At 47.9% G+C, this 21,796-nt stretch overlaps 1 protein-coding gene across 6 annotated transcripts in view; it reads right to left on the reverse strand.

Annotated features, from left to right (window-relative positions):
• The window catches only part of hivep2 (HIVEP zinc finger 2), a 241,941-nt gene that overhangs the window by 147,874 nt on the left and 72,271 nt on the right, over nt 1-21,796 (reverse strand). For all 6 annotated transcript variants that reach the window (XM_033026034.1, XM_033026035.1, XM_033026037.1 and 3 more), the window contains one exon: nt 3,994-4,086. The gene's annotated coding sequence lies outside the window, so the exon portion shown is untranslated. The remainder of the gene's footprint in view (nt 1-3,993; nt 4,087-21,796) is intronic.

The following is a 21,796-nucleotide window of genomic DNA, read 5'->3' on the forward strand; positions in this document are numbered from 1 at the left end:
CCTCTCCCAACTTCCTTCTCCACCCCTCCTCAAACCTACCAGCCACCATCATTTATATAACCACCTCCAACCGCTGAATCTCTCCCTATCTCATAAATGCCCCCTGCACCATACTTCCTCTGCAACCCCCATAATCTAGCCCCTGGACCTCTCCATATCTCTGTAACCCTATTCCACTCTCTATACTCTTCCCTCTCTCTTTTAGCCTCCCCCCCCCCCCACCCTGTCCCCCCCACCCTGTCCCCCTATGAGCACTAAACTACTCCCTATACAACTCTAGCCTCTGGACCTTCCCCCGATCTCGGAATTCCCTCTAACCTCCTTTAGCTCCATTTCTCTATAAACCTCTCCAGCCTCTATATTTCCCCTCTTCTCTATAAACCTCCGCCCAGCTCCCCTCCTGAACTTTGTAACCCCCCTCCGGTCCTCACCCTCCTCCCTATCTCTATCAACCTTCTCCAGCCCCTGCAGCCCCCATCTCTGTATTATTTTCCAATCCCTACTATCTCATTATCTCCGTAATCCCGTCAGCTACGACACCCTCCCCACCTTTCTAACCTCTTCCAGCCCTTAGACCCCTCACTATTTCTGCAACCTCCTTGTCCTTGCACCATCCCCTTGCTCTGTAATCTCCACTCTCGCCTGCACCTCTCTTCTGGACAATCTCTTCCAGCATTGACATTTACACTGGTACTTATATCTCAAACTCATGGACCACATCTCAATAACCTCTTCCATCTGTGACACCGGTCTCTGTAAACTTCAGATGACACCACTCCCTATCATTTTCCTCCACCGATTATAGCCATGTGCCATTCCTGAATTTATTCCAATAAGTGGTGACATTTGATTATACTTCTGTGAAACCCTTCAGTTCCTTTCCCTCATCAAGGAGCTTTCTGACTGCCAGCTATTGCTGACAAAATTCAACGGTTGCTGAGTGCCCCCTTCACTCTGTGAATGCAAGAGTGCGTGGGGAGTTGGAGAGGGGATTGAGAATAACTCATAGCCACAGGTCATGGCAGATGGAGATACTTGAGCAACAGAAACCAACCTACAACCAGTAACACTGCCTTGTATACTGAAGCCAAGGCTCCATGGTTGGTGAAGGCACCTATCACCAGTCGTCTTGGTAAAGAAGAACCTATGCAATAATCGCTGGGCCTCCTCCATCAAGGTCGCATGCAAATTGGAGGAACTCCACCTCATATTTCATTTGAACAGCTTACAACCCAGCGGTATCAACGTTGATTTCTCTCATTTCCAATAACTCTTACATTTCTTCCCCTGCCCCACCCCCTTTCTCTCTCCCCCTCCCCTCCCACACCCTAGTTGTCTTACTAGTTTTACTGTTCGCATCCTTGTATCCCTGTTGTTGGCACATCTTCCCCAACTAACAATGAGCCATTATGAACTCCACCCTTCCTGAGGTCATCTGTTACTGGCCCCGTTTTGTTCTGGCCTCTCTATCTATCAGTCTGAAGAAGATTTCCGACCCGAAACGTCACCTATTCTTTTTCTCCAGAGATGATGCCTGACCCGCTGAGTTACTCCAGCACTTTGGGTCTATCTTTGCAATAATTATTGATATTTCTATTGGTTTATTATTGTTCTGTACTGACATATAGGGAAGAGTTTTGCATGCATGCTAATCAGTCGAATCATACGATACACAACTACAATCTACCGATACATATGTACAGCAGATAGCGCAAAGAGAAAAATACCAGAGTGCAGAATATAGACTTACAACGTTATGGTGTTATAGTTACAGAGTAAGAGCAGATAAAAATGTACATGGCTCCCAATGAGGTAGTTATGGACATTGGGACTACACCCTGTCTTATGGGAGGACTGTTTCGTAATCTGACAACTTTAAGGAAGAAGCTGTTCCTGAATCTGAGAGAGATGTGATATGTGCTTTCACACTTTTGTAGAGGGGAGAATAGGGAGTGACTGGGGTAAAAATGGGCCACGATTATATTGGCATTATGGATTATTGATGACGGGCAAATAGGTAATGTAAAACAAATGGAATGCAAAATGGTATTGGTAACGTTGGTATCTCATCCATCACTCCACCCATTCACTTCCTTCGAACCATGGATGCACAGAGACCCTCCTATGTACCATCTGTAAAATGCACTGCAGTTGCTCGACCAAGCTAATTCACCAGCACCTCCCAAACTTGGGATGCTGGGATCTCTGGAACAAAGCCAGCGACTGCACAGGAACACCACCGCTCACAGCTTCCCCTCCAAGTCACACACCGTCCTAAAATGGAAATATGTCACCAGTCCTTCATGTCACAGGGTCTAAATCCGGAAACCCCTTCACAGATAGCATTGTGGAAGCACCTTCACCAGAGTTGATAAATGCTGCATGTCAATAACTCCATCACATAACGAACCCCAAACCTGGGGATCATCGGACACTGACCCCGAGGTTCAGACTGGCCCTGGGGATCATTGGAGACTGATCCTGAGGTTCAGACTGACCCTGGGGTTCATCGGAAACTGACCCTGGGAATGACCCAACAGTGACCATGGGGATGATTGGACCCAGATGCTGAGGGCTGCCAGTCTGACCCAGGGGACCATTAGACCCAGACCCTGGGGATCATTGGACACCAGGGAGTAACCAAACTGACTTTGGGGTTCATTGGACACTGAGCTTGGGAATGCCCAGGCTGACCTTGGAGATCAATGGACACTGACCCTTAGAATAGCCAGACTGACCGTGTGTGTCTCTGGGCGCTGAACCTGGCGTTGACCAGGCACTTACCCTGAGGATGACTGGACACTGATCCTAGGGATGATCAGACACTGACCCAGATGTGACTGGACACTGATCCCGTGGATCACTGATCCCGCAATGACCAAACTGACCCTGGGATCACTGGACACAGACCTTTGCGATGTCTAGATTGACCCTGGGGATGACTGCACACAGACCCTGAGGACAGCTGGACAAGGACAGAACCAGGCTGTAGCAGAAACCTTCTCCTCATCGGGACATATTGAGGAACCATTATCGGTCTGGATGATTGGAAATAGCCAGTGAGGGATCCGAGCCAGTGACAGAACATAAAACAACACAAGTAACAGAAGCAGGAGGCCATTCAGCCCTTCGCTCCAGCTCTACCATTCAGCACCACTTCCCTGCCCTATCATGGCGACCCTCAATTACTGTACTGATTAAAACTCCATCTACCTCAAGCTTTGAACATATTCACACATTCGGTCCACACTGCTTTGTGGGAGAAGGCATTTCAAAGACTCACAGCCCATTTAAGAGAATAAATCCTTCCTCATTTCAGCTTTAATTTGATGCCCCATTATCATGAGACTGTGCCCTCTGGTCCCACAAGGGGCAACATCCACCCAACATTTACCCTGTTAAACTCCCTCAGAATCTAATGCATTGACGTGCCAGCAAGGGGTGTTTTATCGCAACTGAGTATAGCAAGTGACAGTGACTACATGATGCACGTGTTGTAAAGGGCATGCAATGCAATGTGAAGTCTGCTTCAGACCACCAACCAAGTCTTGTAGTTGTATCAAAGATGAGCGTCACTGAATTTCAACACCTCTGACAAAATATATATTCGACAAATGTTTTCACCAACTCTAGTGCAGTTAACAAGAGCACAGGAAACATAGCACATTGCATATCCTTTTTGCCTTAGTAGCACAAAACAGCGTGTACCTTGCAGCTTACGAAAGTGTGCACTAGGTTCAATGGAATCAGACCAGCATGTGTAAAAATACACCGACATTTACAGACACAATTTACAATTCTGCTTTTATCTACTCAGAGCCGACAAAACACGCAGTGAGCTCGGGAATACAGGTTGGCAAAATATATTAGTTTGAAGGTTACACATTTGTTTTAAATGATACATTTTAAACTAACACAAGTGGAACTGCCAATGCACAAAGGTATATCGGTCTCACACAAAAAAATAACATGAAAATCAATCCATTCTGTTACCTTCAAGGGTCCATAAAGTGGCGGTTTCTACAGTCCAGTGGAATAGCAGCACTTTCTGAGACTCCTGTTATAAACCCACGGCTTGGACGTTTTCTGTGGAGCGGCAAAATGACAACCTCTGTGTTACAGGCTCAGCGGCCACTTTAATCTTTAATCATTCAACAGCATCCTGGAAACTTTCATTGTCCGATCTCTGAGGTCACTTATTTGAAGGTGCACTGCTCTGGGCTGGCTACCGTCAATCAAGGGCCAAGCACTAACTGGGGAATGTTCTGCGAGGAGAGTCTACTGATGCAAGTTTATCAGCAGAGAAAATACCCACTGATGATGCACATCCATGCACAGAAATAGCTGCGGGGCCCCTCCGAGGGATTATCCGACAATCGACCGGTTCGCCAGCATTGCCCGCGCACAGCACCGAGATTGAGCAGGGCAGCAAAACGTCAACATTGAGGCTGTCATCGGAGGGGTTGTAAAGAATGATGTGTTTACAGTTAAATCGGTCAGTAATTACGCATACTGTCTGGGGATGCTGCACTGGCACAACCTCAACTAAAGGGCACCATTCACAGCATTTGAAAACAGTATTTATTCTACAATATTCCATGAATGAAATACTGTATTAGGAGAATTTAGACCCACGAGTACAAACTCTGGGTGAAAAGGAACATATCTGCACAAATTGCCTGTGCTCTTTCCCCATTCCACCTTTCTCTGGCTTTCCCTCCCACTCCCTTTCTGCCCCTTCATTTCCTTTTTTATCCCTATCACTCTCTCCACCCCTCTTTCCATTCGCTTATCATCATGACTCTCTCTCTCTCTCACACACACACACACACACTCATTTCTTTGCTTCCTCATTTTCTCCTTTTCACCTTTCCCTCTTCCCTGTCTCCCTCTCTTCTCTCCCTCTCCCTTATCTCAGTCCCTCCACTTTAATGCTTTTCCTTCCTTCTCTGTGTCATTCCCTCCCTCCGCTCTTGCTATTTCTCCAGAACTCTCTCTTTCCCCCCGTCCCGTCTCTTGCCCCTTTCCTGTCACTTCCCCTTTCCTACCCTCCCTCTGTACCTTGCCTTACCCCCTCTCATATTCCTTTGCCCCTCTTCCTTAAACCCTCTTGTAATTCCCTCTTTTGTACCTCCTTTTCTATCCCTTCTATCTCCCCTTCTTCCTCATCTCCCGCTGTCCATCCACCCTGCTCTTTCCTCCCCTCTTTCCCTACTCTGCCCTCTCTCTTTATATACCCTTTTGTTTCATTCCATCTCTCTTTTCTACTCACTCATCTTCTACCCCTCTATTTCCCCCACCCTCCACTCTTGCCATATCTCTCTCTCTCTTCCTTCCTCTCTCCCACCCTCCCTCTCCCCCTCTCCTTCCCTCTCTCTCTCCCTCTCCCAGTGGTTCAGCTGCCTCCTTCCCGGTTCTACCTGCACAGTCCACCTGCTGCCTGACATTGCCAGTGCAGGTGGGTGTTGTGCAACCCATGGTTGGCATGGCTCTGCCACAGGGAGGTCAGGAAGTGAAGTGAAGTGCGGTGACTCAGCAGAGTTGGAGGATATGGTGCACCCGTCCAAACACAAGGGCCCTCAAACCCTTTCCTCTGCCCCAGTCAGCTGCAGGGGTGGATACCATGGGAGCTGACGTAGGAAGTTAAAACTCTTTAATTTCCATATGACTCAGTCACTGCCACCACGGTGCTGCAGACTCACAATTCAGCTTCAGTTCAATTAAATCCCTGACATTTCCTTGCTTTATATCTGTGCTCGATCTAAGAAAACACTTGATCAGGTGTACAATGCATACAAATTAGTAGCAGGAACAAACCATTCAGCCATTCAAACCTGATGCCCAATTCATCAAGATCACAGCTGATGTCATAGAGTCACACAGCGTAGAAACGGGCCCCACAGCCCATCACGTCTGTGCCGTCCATCAAGCTCCCATTTATACTAAACCTCCGCTGCTCCCATTTTTTTTCTCCCCACATTCCTTCACATCAACTCCCCCCAGATTTTACCCCCAACCTGCACATTAGGGACAACTTACAGCAGTCAATTCAACACACACTTCTTTGGGATGTGAGAGGAAACCAGCGCACCTGGAGGAAACCCACGCTGTCACAGAGGGAATCTGCAAACTCCGCACAGACGGAACCGGAGATCGGGATCAGACCCACATCTCTGGAGCTGGTGCTACCATTTACACCACCCCTGTCGTCTCCCTCGGTGCCAGCTTCCTGCACTCATTCCAAGTCCTTTCATTCCATTAATATCCACCAATCTATCAATGTTTTGAATGAACTTAGTGACTGAGGTTGTGAACGACAGACGAGGAATGCAGGATCTCAGTGGAATCCTTGTCCAAACCTCAGTGTTTGCAAGAGGCCAAGCAAGGGCCAGCCAGCTCATGAGGAATAACTGCGCGGAGGGCGAGCAATATGGGGCAGCAGTGGCGAGATCCTAGTGACTAGCAAATAAAAACTGGGCCAAGGTTTTAGGAGGTCCATTCGGGCACTCTGATGCGCGCACACACGCGCGCATGCCTGCACATACATGCACACAAACATATACAAAAACAATTACACAGAAGGTAACAGAGAGATGGACTACCCTGTCAGGACAATTACTCATTTTAATTTTAGATTCAAAACAGTTTTGTTAATCAAAACAAATCAAGAGAACCAGAAAAGGCACGCACAAGGAATGAAATCAAACCTTAGTGTTCTCTCTCTCTCGCGTGCTCTCTCACTCACTTTCTCTCTCTCTCTCTCTGTCAGTCTGTCTTTCTCTCTGTCTCTCTATTTCTGTCTCTCTCCATCTCTTTATTTCTCTCACTCTCTGCGTCTGTCTCTCTCTCTCTCACAGACTTGCACAATCACCACACCTGATGCACATTGATAATTTTTTCCACTGCAGCTTTGCGGGATCGTGCGATGTATACAATGACCATGTTTAGCTACTTTGCAATATGGCCTTTAACAGACAGCCAGATATAAGACCATAAGTGATAGAGGCAGGGGGAGGTTGAGTGACCTTCACAAATTACTCCCCATGTCTATGTGAGTGGTGGAATCTGGGAGAGTAAAATCAGCGTGGGATTGGTGTGATGTGTGCTGGGTGGTTAGTGGTAAAGATGGGCTGAAGGATCTCTTTCCCCTTGATATGATTGTATGACCCCTTGAATGGTGGAAAGGCGCGAAGGACTGATTTTAGTTTAGAGACACAGCATTGAAACAGGCCCTTCGGCCCACCTGACCACTGATCACCCATTCACATCAGTTCGATATTATCCCACTTTCCCATTCATTCCCTACACACTGGGGACAATTTATAGAGGCCAATTGATCGAAAAACCCGCAAGTCTTTGGGATGTGGAAGGGAAGTGGAGCACCCAGAGTGAACCCACCCAGTCACAGGGAGAACATGCGCAGACAGCACCCGAGGTCAGGATCGAACCCATCGAGTGGCAGCAGCTCTACCAGCTGCATCACGGGCTCTTCGTTTCACAGATATAGAGGATGAGTAACAGAGAGAGAGGAGAGCAGGGAGAGAGAAGAGAGAGGAGAGAGAGGGAGAGAGGAGACAAAGGAGGGGGAGAGGGGGAGAGGGGGAGAGGGAGAGTCGGAGAGAGGGAGAGAGGGAGAGAGGGAGAGAGGGGGAGCAGGATAGGGAAGAGAGAGGTCCACTGCCAGACTTCTTCGCCTGTGCAGCTGTAATCCAACCATCCTCGTACAGGCAATGCCACCACAGACCAATATTCCCGTTTCCTGCTTTAATCCGTGATTCCCACAACAGAGTATCTGGCTATCTGTTCCGGACTGCATCTAGCTCCGCGGGAATGATTATGTAAGCTCCCACTGGGAGAGTGACCAGTAGTGAGCAGATGGTGTCTGTAACACTGCATCCTTAACAGGATATGTTAGGGTGTGAGGCGGCAGGGGAGATGAGCAAATCTGCAGGAAAGGGTGGGAACTTGGATTCCATCTTATTTTACAGCCACGGTGGTTTATTAGTTACATGCAGCGCTGAATGAAGCTGTCCCCTGCTCATAAAATTCACACCAACCAGAGAGAGGGACACAGGGCTAATGCTAAATATAGATGAGCTGTTTTACAATGGACAGGGAAAATTACACACACACACGCACCACATACATATGTATGCACACATACCCACACATCCACACACATAGACATACCGACAAACACAAACTGATACACACAGACTCATGGACTGACAGGCATAAACACACGCAAACTGATACACACACATAGGCACAAATACAGCCTAACAGACACAGAAACAGATATTCACCACACGTACAGACATACAGACAGACATGCACACACACACACACAAAAACAGACATTCACACGCACACAGATTCACACACAGAAACACACACACAATGACCAACACACACACACACAGCCACTCTCACAGACACATACACACATAAAGTCTCAGGCCGACAACGTCCACACACATAAACCCACAGCCACCATCACACCACACCTATCGATGCACACAAGACACACATACATTCACACAGATACAAACGCACACATACAGACAGAGACACACCTAAGCGCAGACTGAGTGGCAAAGACCCTCATACAGATACAAAGATAGACCCTGTGCACACACACATGCACTCACTCACTCGCACACATATAGACAGACACATGTGTAGGAAAGAACTGCAGATGCTGGTTTCAATTGAAGGTAGACACAAAATGCTGGAGTAAGTCAGCGGGACAGGCAGCATCTCAGGAGACCCGAAACGTCACCCATTCCTTCTCTCCAGAGATGCCGCCTGTCCCGCTGAGTTACTCCAGCATTTTGTGTCTACCTTAGACAGACACAGACTGATTGACACACACACAGAAACACACAGCCACTATCACAGTTACACACAGATGCAGACACAGATACATTCACACACACAGACACAAATATACAACCATATTTTTCATACACACACAGCCCATCCCGCAGCTACAAGTACAGATTCAATCGCATACGCACACACAGGCACAAACAGATAAGACAAACACATATAAACATGTGCAGACGTACACACACAATAGAGCTACACACACAATCGACACTCACTTGCAGACACAGGCAATCTCAAATATGTGCACACACGCAAGCATTCTTGCGCAGATGGGTATGCCTGCTTGCATGCATGCATGCATACGTAATGCAAGCATTAAGCAGGAAGCTGGAGCAGAGTGATCACAGACCTGGTTATTATTGCCCTATCTCAGATCAGGAATGCATCAGGAGGTCCTCTTAGGCATTAGAACATGCCTCTCCCTAGAGGTTCCCTCTCACCCCTAAGGCATTCCCCAATATTAACTGTGATTGCCTTTGCATTAAAGGCTCAGGGGACAGAATTTCTGAGTGTGGCCAGGGCAGCTTTCTGACGCAGATTCTAGATAGAAAAACGTGAAGCAGCATTACTGGACCTTCTCTTTGGGTGGTGGGTGCTGAATGTGCCTGATCCAGTGGAAGGAGTGTCAGTGAGGGAGCATTTTGGAAATAGTGAGAATAACGCCATATAACTCAGTTCATGGAAAAAGATGAGGATGCAGCAGCATTTATGGCCTTAAATAGGGCAAGAACCAATTTCATTAATGTGGGATGGCATGGTGGCGCAGCGGTTGAGTTGCTGCTTAACAGCGCCAGAGACCCGGGTTCGATCCTGACTATGGGTGCTGTCTATATGGAGTTTATATCTTCTCCCCATGACCTGCGTTGGTTTTATCCGGGTGCTCTGGTTTCCTCCCACACTCCAAAGATGTACAAGTTTGTAGATTAATTGGCTTGATAAAATGGTAAATTGTCCCAGGTGTGTAGGATAGTGTTAGTGTGCGGGGATCGCTAGTCAGCACGGACTTGGTGGTCCGAAGGGCGTGCTTCCGCCCTGTATCACGAAACTAAACTAAGCTAAAATGTGCAAGCCATTGACGGGACCACACTTGGTATTGTGGATGTTTCCGCTTGCCCAAGTATTGGAAGGATATGATTAAGGAAGAGAGCATGCAAAATGATTCACAAAAATATTTCTGAGACAGGAGGGCTTGAGACTGGAGTGAAGGGGCATGAGGGGTGACCATTGAGCTTTATAAAATTATGAGGGGCGTAGATAAGGTGGAATGTTGCAGTCTAATTTCCAGGGTAGGGGCGTCTAAAATCATGGGGAAATGGGTTTATGGTGAGAGGGAAAAGATTTAAAGGGTACTAGAAAGGTACGTTTCCCGCACAGAGGGTGGTTGTGTATGGAACGAGCTGCCAGAGGAAGTGGCAGAGGTGGCTACATTACAATGTTTCAAAGAAATTTAGACAGGTACATGGACATGAAAGATTTATAGTTATTAGTCCAATGCAGGAAATAAGGACTAGTTCAGACAAGTATCTTCATCTCACACCCTCCCTCTGCTCATACACCTCCCGGTCCACCTCACACCTACCCACACACCCTCTTCCCTCCTCACACACCCTCCCTCTACCTCTCTCCCTCACTCTCTCTGTCTATCTCCCCCTCTCCCCCTCCTCACACATCCTTCCCCTATCTCATACTCTACATTTTCCTTATCATACATCCTCCCTCTCCCCTCACACACCCTCCCTCTCACACCTTCCCTCTCCCCACACACCATCTCTCTCTTCCCATCGTCACCCCCCCCCCCCCCCCCCCCTCCCCTCGCACGCCCTCTGTCTGCCACGCCCTCCCTGGTAACTATTGACCCTGTGAGCCTAACACCGGTGGTAGAGAAGATACTGGGAGGTTTAATGGTCACTTGCAAAGGCACGGACTAATCAAAGACAGACAACATGGCTTCGTCAAGGGCAGATCCTGCCTGAACAGTTTGATTAAATTCTTTGAAGATGTAACAAAGTATATCAATGGGAGCAGGGCTGTGGATGTGATTACAAGGTCTTTTGCAAAGCTTTTGACAAGGTCCCACATAAGAGACTGATTGCAAAAGGTCAGGGTTATGGGATACAGGACAAGTTGGCAAACTGGATCTAACATTGGCTTGGCAATGGAAGACAGAGTTCGATGGTGGAGGATTGTTTTGTGATTGGGTGTCTGTGACTAATGATGCCCCATAAGAATTAGCGCAGGACGTTCAGAAACTTACAAAATTCTGAAGGGGTTGGACAGGCTAGATGCAGGAAGATTGTTCCCGATGTTGGGGAAGTCCAGAACAAGGGGTCACAGTTTAAGGATAAGGGGGAAGTCTTTTAGGACCGAGATGAGAAAAATATTTTTCACACAGAGAGTGGTGAATTTGTGTAATTCTCTGCCACAGAAGGTAGTTGAGGCCAGTTCATTGGCTATATTTAAGAGGGAGTTAGATGTGGCCCTTGTGGCTAAAGGGATCAAGGGGTATGGAGAGCAGGCAGGTACAGGATACTGAGTTGGATGATCAGCCATGATCATATTGAATGGCGGTGCAGGCTCGAAGGGCCGAATGGCCTACTCCTGCACCTATTTTCTATGTTTCTATGAATGGTAGATTCTTAGGGACTACTGATAAACAAGGGGACCTTTGAGTACAGGTCCATAGATCCTTGAAGATGGCATGTAGTTAGATAACATGGTTGGAAAGCAAATGGAATACTGGCCTTTTTTAAGACCTTTGAACTTGAAGAACACAGTATTGAGTATAGAGGTTGGGAGGTCATGCTTCAATCATATAAGACGTTGGTAAGGCCACATTTAGAGTATTGCGGTCACCATGGTTTTGGGCATCATGTTATACGAAAGATGTTGTCAAGTTGGGAAGGGAGCAGGGAAGATTCACAAGGATGTTCCCAGGACTCAAGGGGCTGAGCTATAGGGAGGGGTTGCGCAGGCTAGGACTATTCCTGGAAGTGCCGGAGGATGAGGGATGATCTTATAGAGATGTACAAAATCAGGAGAGAAATATATTTGGTAAATGCGCAGCGTCTGAAACGCATTGAGAACCAGAAGACATAAGTTTAAGGTGAGGGGGAAGAGGGGAAAGATTTAATAGGAACTTGAGGAGTAATTTTTTTTACACAAAGGGTGGTTGGTGGGTATATGGACGAGCTGCCAGAAGAGGTAGATGGATGCTTTAAGAAACATTTAGACAGATACATAGATAGGATAGGTTTAGAGGTACATGGGCCAAACACAGACAGATGGGATTAGTGCAGGTGGAACATGTTGGTCAGAGTGGACAACTGCATCTGCAGTTACTTGTGGCTCCAGGTTCAATGGGGATGGAAGGCATTTGGCCCACTGACTTTATTCCGGCTCAAAGAAAAATCTAATTCTACCATTCATTTACCCTGTAATATTTGCATCCCACTGCCCCGTGATCGCTTCTTAGATTCTACCGCTCACCTGCACACTAGAGGAAATTTGGGGATTTAAGGAGTAGCAATTAACCCTTCTAGCTGGGACACGAGAGGAAACTGGAGCACATGGGTGAAATGTGTAGGAAAGAACTGCAGGTGCTGGTTTAAATCCAAGGTAGACACAAAATGCTGGAGTAACTCAGCGGGTCAAGCAGCATCTCAGGAGAGAAGAAATGGGTGACGTTTCGGGTCGAGACACTTTTTCAGACTGAAACATCTGTGGAGGAAAATAGAGAAATTATGTTTTGTGTCACACCGAAGAAGGCTACTAAACTCAAATTTGCTTCCCTCCACAGATGCTGGCTGACCAGTTGATTTCTTCCAGCAGTTTGTTTTTCCCCCAAGATTCCAGCATCTACAGTCTTGTGCCTCCATTTCCCTATCCATCTTCCAGATAGGTTAGTACACCTCTATTATATGCCAAGCCTCCTCTGCTCCACAGTAAACAAGCCCATCTCACCCACCCTCTCCTGATAACTGAACTATTCCAATTCAAGCAATAATCTGGTGAATCTCCTCTGCACCTTCTCCAACACAACCACATGCGTCCGACAGCACGGTGATCAGTTGAGCACAATGCTCCACGATGGCCAAACTAATGTTTTATAAAGTTGTTATGTGACATAGCTTTCTTCCAATATCCCAAAGATTTATAGGTTAGTAACAGTAAAGTACCACTGGTGTTGGGGCGAGTCTGGGGGAGGGGAGGTGGGTGGGTGGAACTCAGGAGCTTAGTTTAGAGATACAGTGTGAGAATAGGCCCTTCGGTCCACTGAGTCCGAGCCGACTAACAATCACCCCTACACTAGTTCCATCCAACACACTAGGGACAATTTACAGAAGCCAATTAACTTACAAACCTACACGTCCTACATGGAATGCGGGAGGAAACCAGAGCACCCGGGGAAAACCCACACGGTCAAAGAGAGAACGTACAAACTCCGTACAGACAGCAGTCATAGACAGGATCAAACCGGCTCCTCTGTCGTTGTAAGGCAGCAACTCTACCGCGTCACCACTGTGACGGAGTTGATGGGAACGCTGGGAGAATGAAATAGGATAAGTATAGGATGGGTGTAAGTGGGCAGTTGATGGTTGACAATGGACTTGGTGGGTGGAAGGACCAGTTTACCTGCCTTATCTCTCTGATTCTAAGTTATTTCAGTATGAATGAAGAATGGTGTGAAAGCTACAGAATCCATGAGTAATCAATTTGCCGGGGGTGTGAGGGGAGGGCATAAAACAAATCTTGGTGGCACTTTCTCATGCTTTAGCTCAGGGTTCCCAGAGATTTACTCAGTGTGCCTTGGCTCCATGCTATTGGGCAGTGCACTGAACGGAGTCTCCGCCTTCTGCCCCTCCGGCAGAACGAGGGGCATGAAACAACATCAAATATGTTCAGACGTGAATAAGACAAACCTGTTCCGACCAACCCCTCCGCAGGTTACAAATCTGGGCTTGTTCTTGCTGTGGGTTGCTTCCAGGAATAACCTTTGCCTGTGGGCTTTCACAAAATGCCCGCGCTCGACAAGATAAAATATTTGGAACTCCCGCAATGGGGCCAAGCTAAGTCATTGCAACAATCCAGGCCTTGCAGTTTACTCACAATTAATTCTCGGCAGCATGTATTGCCCATCTTCGTTGCCCAACCTCTGCTGTAGGGTGTCCCCAGCAACCTCCCTCATTCTCCACAGCTTGTTCCAAACTCATGTGGAAAAACAACCACCCCACGAACCAAGATGCGGAAACGAAGAACTGCAGATGCTGGAGTGTGAAAGTTGGGATGTTATGTTGCAGTTGTGCAGAATGTTGGTGAGGCCACACTTGGAGTATTGCGTTCAGTTTTGGTTACCCTATATGGGATAAATGCTATTAAGTTGGGAAGAGTGAAGAAAAGATTTACGAGGATGGTGTCAAGTTCAAGTTCAAGTTACATTTATTGTCACATGCACCAATTGGTGCAGTTTTGGCGAGTCGAGACAGTCAGGTACAACAAAGTTCTTTATTTTTTAAACGAAAATAAAGTGATTACCCGAGTCGATATTGACAGCCAAAATGAACAATGCTCACTCAAACCGCGGAGTAGCTCGAATGAATGGTTTTACAGAAAGCCCGCGAAAAAATGCTCTCCCGCTCACGTGACCACGCCAGCCAATAGCCGAGGGTTCGACATTACCAGGGCCCCACTAGGTGCGGCTACAGGACCCCACCCCCCAGAACCCGAGGTACGGAACCGAGCGGATCAGCCATGATCATATTGAATGGCGGTACAGGCTCGAAGGGCCGAATGGCCTACTCCTGCACCTATTTTCTATGTTTCTATGTTTCTATGAGCGGGAGACTGGACACGGCGACCGCAACGCATGGTAACAACGGACGGGGCGGGCGATACAGGTGGGGCTGGCAGAACAGAGCCAGGGGACCGTAACAGTTCGGGAGGAACAGGCACAACAGGTGCGACCAGACCGACCAGTGGACAGCCCCTAAGCCGAGGCTGCGCCACCACCACCGGGCTGTCGACATCCAGGCGGCCCGGCTTAAGTCGAGCGACAGAGACGATCTCCTCTCTGCCCCCGATGTCCAACAGGAAATTCACGACGCTGGGGCGCAACACCCGGAACGGACCCTCGTAGACTCGCTGCATTGGGGACCGATGCGAATCCCTGCGGATAAACACAAATAGGCAGTTCTTAAGGTTCGGCAGCACGTGCACTGGGGCAGTCCCATGCCGTGAGGTAGGAATAGAGGCCAGGCCTCCCACTCTCTCGCGGAGACTCGCCGAAACCGCCAGGGTAGACTCCGGCTGCCCTCGAACCGCAGGGAGGAAATCCTCAGGTACCCACAAAGTCGAGCCATATACCAACTCGGCGGACGATGTGTCCAAGTCCCCTTTAGGGGCTGTGCGGATGCTTAACAGCACGCAAGGCAACTGGTCGACCCAGCTCGGACCCGTGAGCCGTGCCATCAGTGTCGATTTCAGGTGGCGGTGGAATCGTTCCACTCACCTGTTGGCCTGGGGGGGTGATAGGCGGTGGTGTGGTGCAACTGCGCCCCGTATAGTTACGCCAGCGAAGCCCACAATGAGGACGTAAACTGAGCGCCCCCGGTTGGCGGAAATGTCTGCCAGAACCCCGAACCTAGCAATCCAATGGGCCGCAACAGCCCGGGAACAAGACGCGGCGGAGGTGTCCGACAGCGGAATAGCCACAGGCCACCTCATAAACCGATCCACGACCGTGAGGAGATGCGTGGCGCTGTGGGACGGCGGTAACGGATCCACTAAATCCACATGGATGTGTTGGAAATGGCCTGAGGGAACCACAAAGTCTTGCACTGGGGCCTGTACATGACGCTGAACCTTGGATGTCTGGCACGGGATGCAGGCTCTAGCCCAAGATGCGACCTGCTTGCGGAGGCCCTGCCAGACAAATTTGTCCGCCACCAGCGCGGAAGTCGCCCGGATTGAAGGGTGAGCCAGGCCATGGATGGCATCGAAAATACGGCAGCACCAACCCGCGGGAACAATGGGGCGTGGGCGCCCGGTGGAAACATCGCACAGTACCAACGCTCCCGTGGGACCGAACCCTGAAGCGACCGTCCTGTAGCCATCCATCCCGTCCGAGCGCTGTGCTGCAGCAAACTCCACGTAATCCACACCGTGGTCCACGGCCGCCACAGTCGGGCGGGCCGGGCGGGACAGGGCATTGGCGACCGTGTTGAACTTCCCGGCCACGTGCTGTATGTCTGTCATGAACTCTGACACGAATGCCAGGTGGCGCTGCTGTCGAGCGGACCAGGGGTCTGACACCTTGGCCAAGGCGAACGTTAAGGGCTTGTGGTCAGTAAAGGCCGTGAACGGCCTGCCCTCCAGGAAGTATCTAAAGTGACGGATGGCCAGGTACAGGGCGAGGAGCTCCTGGTCGAACGTGCTGTAGCTGCACTTGGGGGGCTTCAGCTGACGGCTGAAAAAGGCTAGTGACTGCCAGCGGCCGTCAATGAGCTGCAGTCGTAACGGCGTTCAGGCGCCTATAATCCCCACATGATCTCCACATCCCAGATGTTTTAGGGACCATGTGTAATGGGGATGCCCATGGAGTATCCGAGTGGCGTTCGATCCCCATGTCCTCCATCAGTTTGAACACTTCCTTGGCGATGCTCAATATCGGGTGGCGTTGGCAACGATATTTCGAAGGTGTAACTGTGCCTCTATGTGGGCGAACCACACTAAAGGCTGCTCTGCCCAGAAAACGTGCAGTTTCAGGCCCACGGCATTTTACTGGGGAAGCTGGGTGTCGGGGATGGCGGCGGCTTGCATGCTGAGAGTCCGAGTACCGATCGGACTAACGGGGTCACCAGTTTGGCGAGTCGAGACAGTCGGGTACAACAAAGTTCTTCATTTATTAAACGAAAATAAAGTGATTACCTGAGTCGATATTGACAGTCAAAATAAACGATGCTCACTCAAACCGCGTGGAGCTCGAATGAATGGTTTTACAGAAGACCCGCGAAAAAATGCTCTCCCGCTCACGTGACCGTGCCAGCCAATAACGAGGGTTCAACATTACCAGGGCCATCACTACGTGCCGCTACACAGTGGAATTTGAGTTACCATACAGCCATACGAATAGAAAGAACACGATACACGATAGAATCTAACATGAACATCCCCACACAGCGGAATCAAGGCTTCCCACTGTGAGGGAAACCAATAAAGTTCAGTCATCATCCTCTTTGAGCCTTCCACAGTCGCCTGATGTTCAGGTCCTCTCGTCGGGATGATCGGAACTCCGATGTCGGAACGGAAGAACACTCTCAGCGGCTTGGAGTTTCCGAATCGGCCACTTCATACCGGAGACTGCGGCTCCCGAAGTTCCCAGGCTGAGCTGGGCGGAGCTCCAACACTGGCGACCCTCGGCGAAGGATCCCAGGACTGCACGATGTTAAAGTCAGCGCCGCCCGTAGCTAGAAGCTCCGCAAACCTCAGCTCCACAGTGTTAATCAGCAGGCCCAACACTCCGGAGCTCCAACACAGCGATCCCCGGTAGGGCATTGCCCGCTCCACGATGGTAATTCAGTGCTGCGCCGCTGTTGAAGCTCTGGTCGATCTCCGGCAGGAAAGGCCTCGCCAATCCAGATGGTAGGCCGCGGGGGGGGGGGCGAAGATGAGACTCGGAGAATAGACGCATCCTCGACCAGGAAGTGACTGAGAAATGGTTTCCCCCCCCACCACCCCCACATCAAAAGACTAAGAAACCTCCCAAAACATACTTTTAAACAGACTAAAGATAACAAAAACTGACTGCTGGCGAGGCTGGCGCGCGCGATGACGAGGCTGCGGTGCGCAGTGCCACCCGATGACGAAGGGGCACCGAGTTATAGGGAGAGGTTGGGCACGTTAGACCTTTATTCCTTGGATCATAGGAGAAGAAGCATGATCTTATGGAGAAATAGTATCATCAGGGAGATAGGGTGAATCTGCACATGCATTTTCACAGGGTTGGTGAATCAAGATCTAGAGGGCATAGCTACAAAGTGAATCACGATCTAGAGGGCATAGCTATAAGGTGAGAGGGGAAAGATTTAACAGAAACCTGAGGAGCAACTTCCTCACAAACAGAAGGTGTTAGGTAAATTGAATGGATTAAAGGCCGATAAATCCCCAGGACCGGATAGGCTGCATCCCAGAGTACTTGAGGAAGTAGCCCCAGAAATAGTGGATGCATTAGTGATAATTTTTCAAAACTCTTTAGATTCTGGAGTAGTTCCTGAGGATTGGAGGGTAGCTAATGTAACCCCACTTTTTAAAAAGGGAGGGAGAGAGAAAACGGGGAATTACAGACCAGTTAGTCTAACATCGGTAGTAGGGAAACTGCTAGAGTCAGTTATTAAAGATGGGATAGCAGCACATTTGGAAAATGGTGAAATCATTGGACAAAGTCAGCATGGATTTACGAAAGGTAAATCATGTCTGACGAATCTTATAGAATTTTTCGAGATGTAACTAGTAGAGTGGATAAGGGAGAACCAGTGGATGTGTTATATCTGGACTTTCAGAAGGCTTTCGACAAGGTCCCACATAAGAGATTAGTATACAAACTTAAAGCACACGGTATTGGGGGTTCAGTATTGATGTGGATAGAGAACTGGCTAGCAAACAGGAAGCAAAGAGTAAACGGGTCCTTTTCAGAATGGCAGGCAGTGACTAGTGGGGTACTGCAAGGCTCAGTGCTGGGACCCCAGCTATTTCGTAAACATGTCACATCACTGGTAACTGCATCTTTTGCAGATTAAATGAACCCAAGAGGTCATGTCAAAAACCAAAGGCCGTGTGTGACTAACTTTAACAACTTCAAAATGCTTTATGACCATGAATGAACTCAAAGAGTGTGCTCAGATTTGCCAGCAACTGGATTAGACATTAGAGGACACTCTCTTTGCTAGAGATTCTGCAGAGAAACAGGCCCTTCGGCCCACCTGAGTCCATGTTATCAACCAACCATTTTTTCCACATAGTACCCAAGACCGTTTTTCTTCTCTGTGCATTCCCAATAGCTCCACCCCAGATCCCACCGCTCACCTACACACCGAGGGAGGTTCTCAGCATCCAATTAACCCATCAACCCGCACTTCTTTGGGATGTGGGAAGAAACCAGAGCATCGGAGGGAAGGCCATGCAGTTACAGGGCGAACGTGCAAACTCCGCACAACAGCACAAACCAACACGTGCGACACTTGTGTACTGCCTAGGTTGTGTGCAAAACAAAGCATTTCACTGCACCTACAGTAGGTACTATAGGTACATGAGACAATAAAGTATAATTCATTCATTCATTCATGGAAGTTAGGATTGATCCTGGGTCTATGGAGAAGTGAAGCCACAGATCCTCCAACTCATTACCATGCTGCCCCATCTTTACAGTAAGTTGCACTACACTATATTTACAATTCTTGTGCTCCCAGATTTTAGGTCTAGATTAAACATTTAAATGGGGTAACTAAGGTATAACATAAGTGCGCAATCAGACAAAATCTGCCTCACCAGGAAATATTAGGGCACATCGTTAAAGTGGCATCACAGAAAGACAAGGTGGTGAAGAAGGCCTTTGGTATGCTTGCCTTTATGAGTCGGGACACTGAATACAGAATTTGGAATGTCATGTTACAGCTGAGCAGGATATTGGTGAGACCACACCTGTAATATTGTGTGAAATGCTGGTCACCATGCTAGAAGAAGAATGTCATTAAACTACAGTGGGTGTGAAAAGGTTTCACAATTATATTCCAGGGACTTGAGTTTTAAGGAGAGACTGGATAAGGTGGGACTGTTTCTATGGAGTGCAATAAGCTGAGGGAAGACCCTATAGAAGTTTATAAAATCATGAGGAGCAGAGATAAGATGGATTAACATAGTATTTTCCCAATGGTAGGAAGTCTAATACCAGAGAGGTATTGTGAGAGGAGAAATATTTAAAGGGGATCCGAGGGGCCGGCTTCTCACACAGAGTTTGATGGGTCCATGGAACGAGCTGCCACAGAAGCAGGTCGTGGTAGGTACAATTACACTGCTTAAAGAACTTTTGTACCAGTTTAGCGATCTGGGGCCAAATGTGGACAAGTGGGATAAGCTCAGGAAACACTTAGGTCGGTATGAATGAGTTGGGCCAAAGGCTTGTTTTTCAAAAAGGCAGCCAAAATCACCAAAGACCCACATCACCCTGGCCATGCTCTCATTTCACTCCTACCATCAGGATAAAGGTGCAACCATGACCACCTGTTTCAAGATAGCTTCATCCCAACAATCATCAAGCTCTTCAACACTACACAACGCCAACCTCAAATATGAAATTCTACGGAGTGTCCTTGGTTCGAAGATCGAAGATCGAAGATATGAGGTTGCTTTGGCAAGTAAGGTGAAAGTAAATCCAAAGGGTTTCTACAGCTATATTAATAGCAAAAGGATAACGAGGGATAAAATTGGTCCATTGGAGAAACAGAGTGGGTAGCTATCTACAGAGCCAAAAGAGATGGGGGAGATATTGAACAATTTCTTTTCTTCGGTATTCACCAAGGAGAAGGATATTGAATTATGTGAGGTAAGGGAAACGAGTAGAGTAGTTATGGATACTATGAGTTTCAAAGTAAAAGAAGTACTGACACTTTTGAAAAATATAAAAGTGGATAAGTCTCCAGGTCCTGACATGATATTCCCTAGGACATTGAGGGAAGTTAGTGTAGAAATAGCCGGGGCTATGACAGAAATATTTCAAATGTCATTAGAAACGGGAATAGTCCCCGAGGATTGGCGTACTGCGCATGTTGTTCCATTGTTTAAAAAGGGTTCTAAGAGTAAACCTAGCAATTATAGACCTGTTAGTTTGACTTCAGTCGTGGGCAAATTAATGGAAAAGATACTTAGAGATAATATATATAAGCATCTGGATAAACAGGGACTGATTAGGAACAGTCAACATGGATTTGTGCCTGGAAGGTCATGTTTGACTAATCTTCTTGAATTTTTTGAAGAGGTTACTAGGGAAATTGACGAGGGTAAAGCAGTGGATGTTGTCTATATGGACTTTAGTAAGGCCTTTGACAAGGTTCCTCATGGAAGGTTGGTTAAGAAGGTTAAACTGTTGGGTATAAATGCAGGAATAGCAAGATGGATTCAGCAGTGGCTGAATGGGAGAAGCCAGAGGGTAATGGTGGATGGCTGTTTGTCGGGTTGGAGGCAGGTGACTAGTGGGGTGCCTCAGGGATCTGTGTTGGGTCCTTTGTTGTTTGTCATGTACATCAATGATCTGGATGAAGGGGTGGTAAATTGGATTAGTAAGTATGCAGATGATACCAAGATAGGGGGTGTTGTGGATAATGAAGAGGATTTCCAAAGTCTACAGAGTGATTTAGGCCATTTGGAAAAATGGGCTGAAAGATGGCAGATGGAGTTTAATGCTGATAAATGTGAGGTGTTACACCTTGGCAGGACAAATCAAAATAGGACGTACATGATAAATGGTAGGGAATTGAAGAATACAGTTGAACAGAGGGATCTGGGAATAGCCGTGCATAGTTCCTTGAAGGTGGAATCTCATATAGATAGGGTGGTAAAGAAAGCTTTTGGTATGCTAGCCTTTATAAATCAGAGCATTGAGTATAGAAGCTGGGATGTAATGTTAAAATTGTACAAGGCATTGGTGAGACCAAATCTGGAGTATGGTGTACAATTTTGGTCGCCCAATTATAGGAAGGATGTCAACAAAATAGAGAGAGTACAGAGGAGATTTACTAGAATGTTGCCTGGGTTTCAACAACTAAGTTACAGAGATAGGGTGAATAAGTTAGGTCTTTATTCTCTGGAGCGCAGAAGGTTAAGGGGGGACTTGATAGAGGTCTTTAAAATGATGAGA

Source organism: Amblyraja radiata, chromosome 8 (genome assembly GCF_010909765.2).
Source record: "Amblyraja radiata isolate CabotCenter1 chromosome 8, sAmbRad1.1.pri, whole genome shotgun sequence".
Classification (NCBI taxonomy): Eukaryota; Metazoa; Chordata; class Chondrichthyes; order Rajiformes; family Rajidae; genus Amblyraja; species Amblyraja radiata.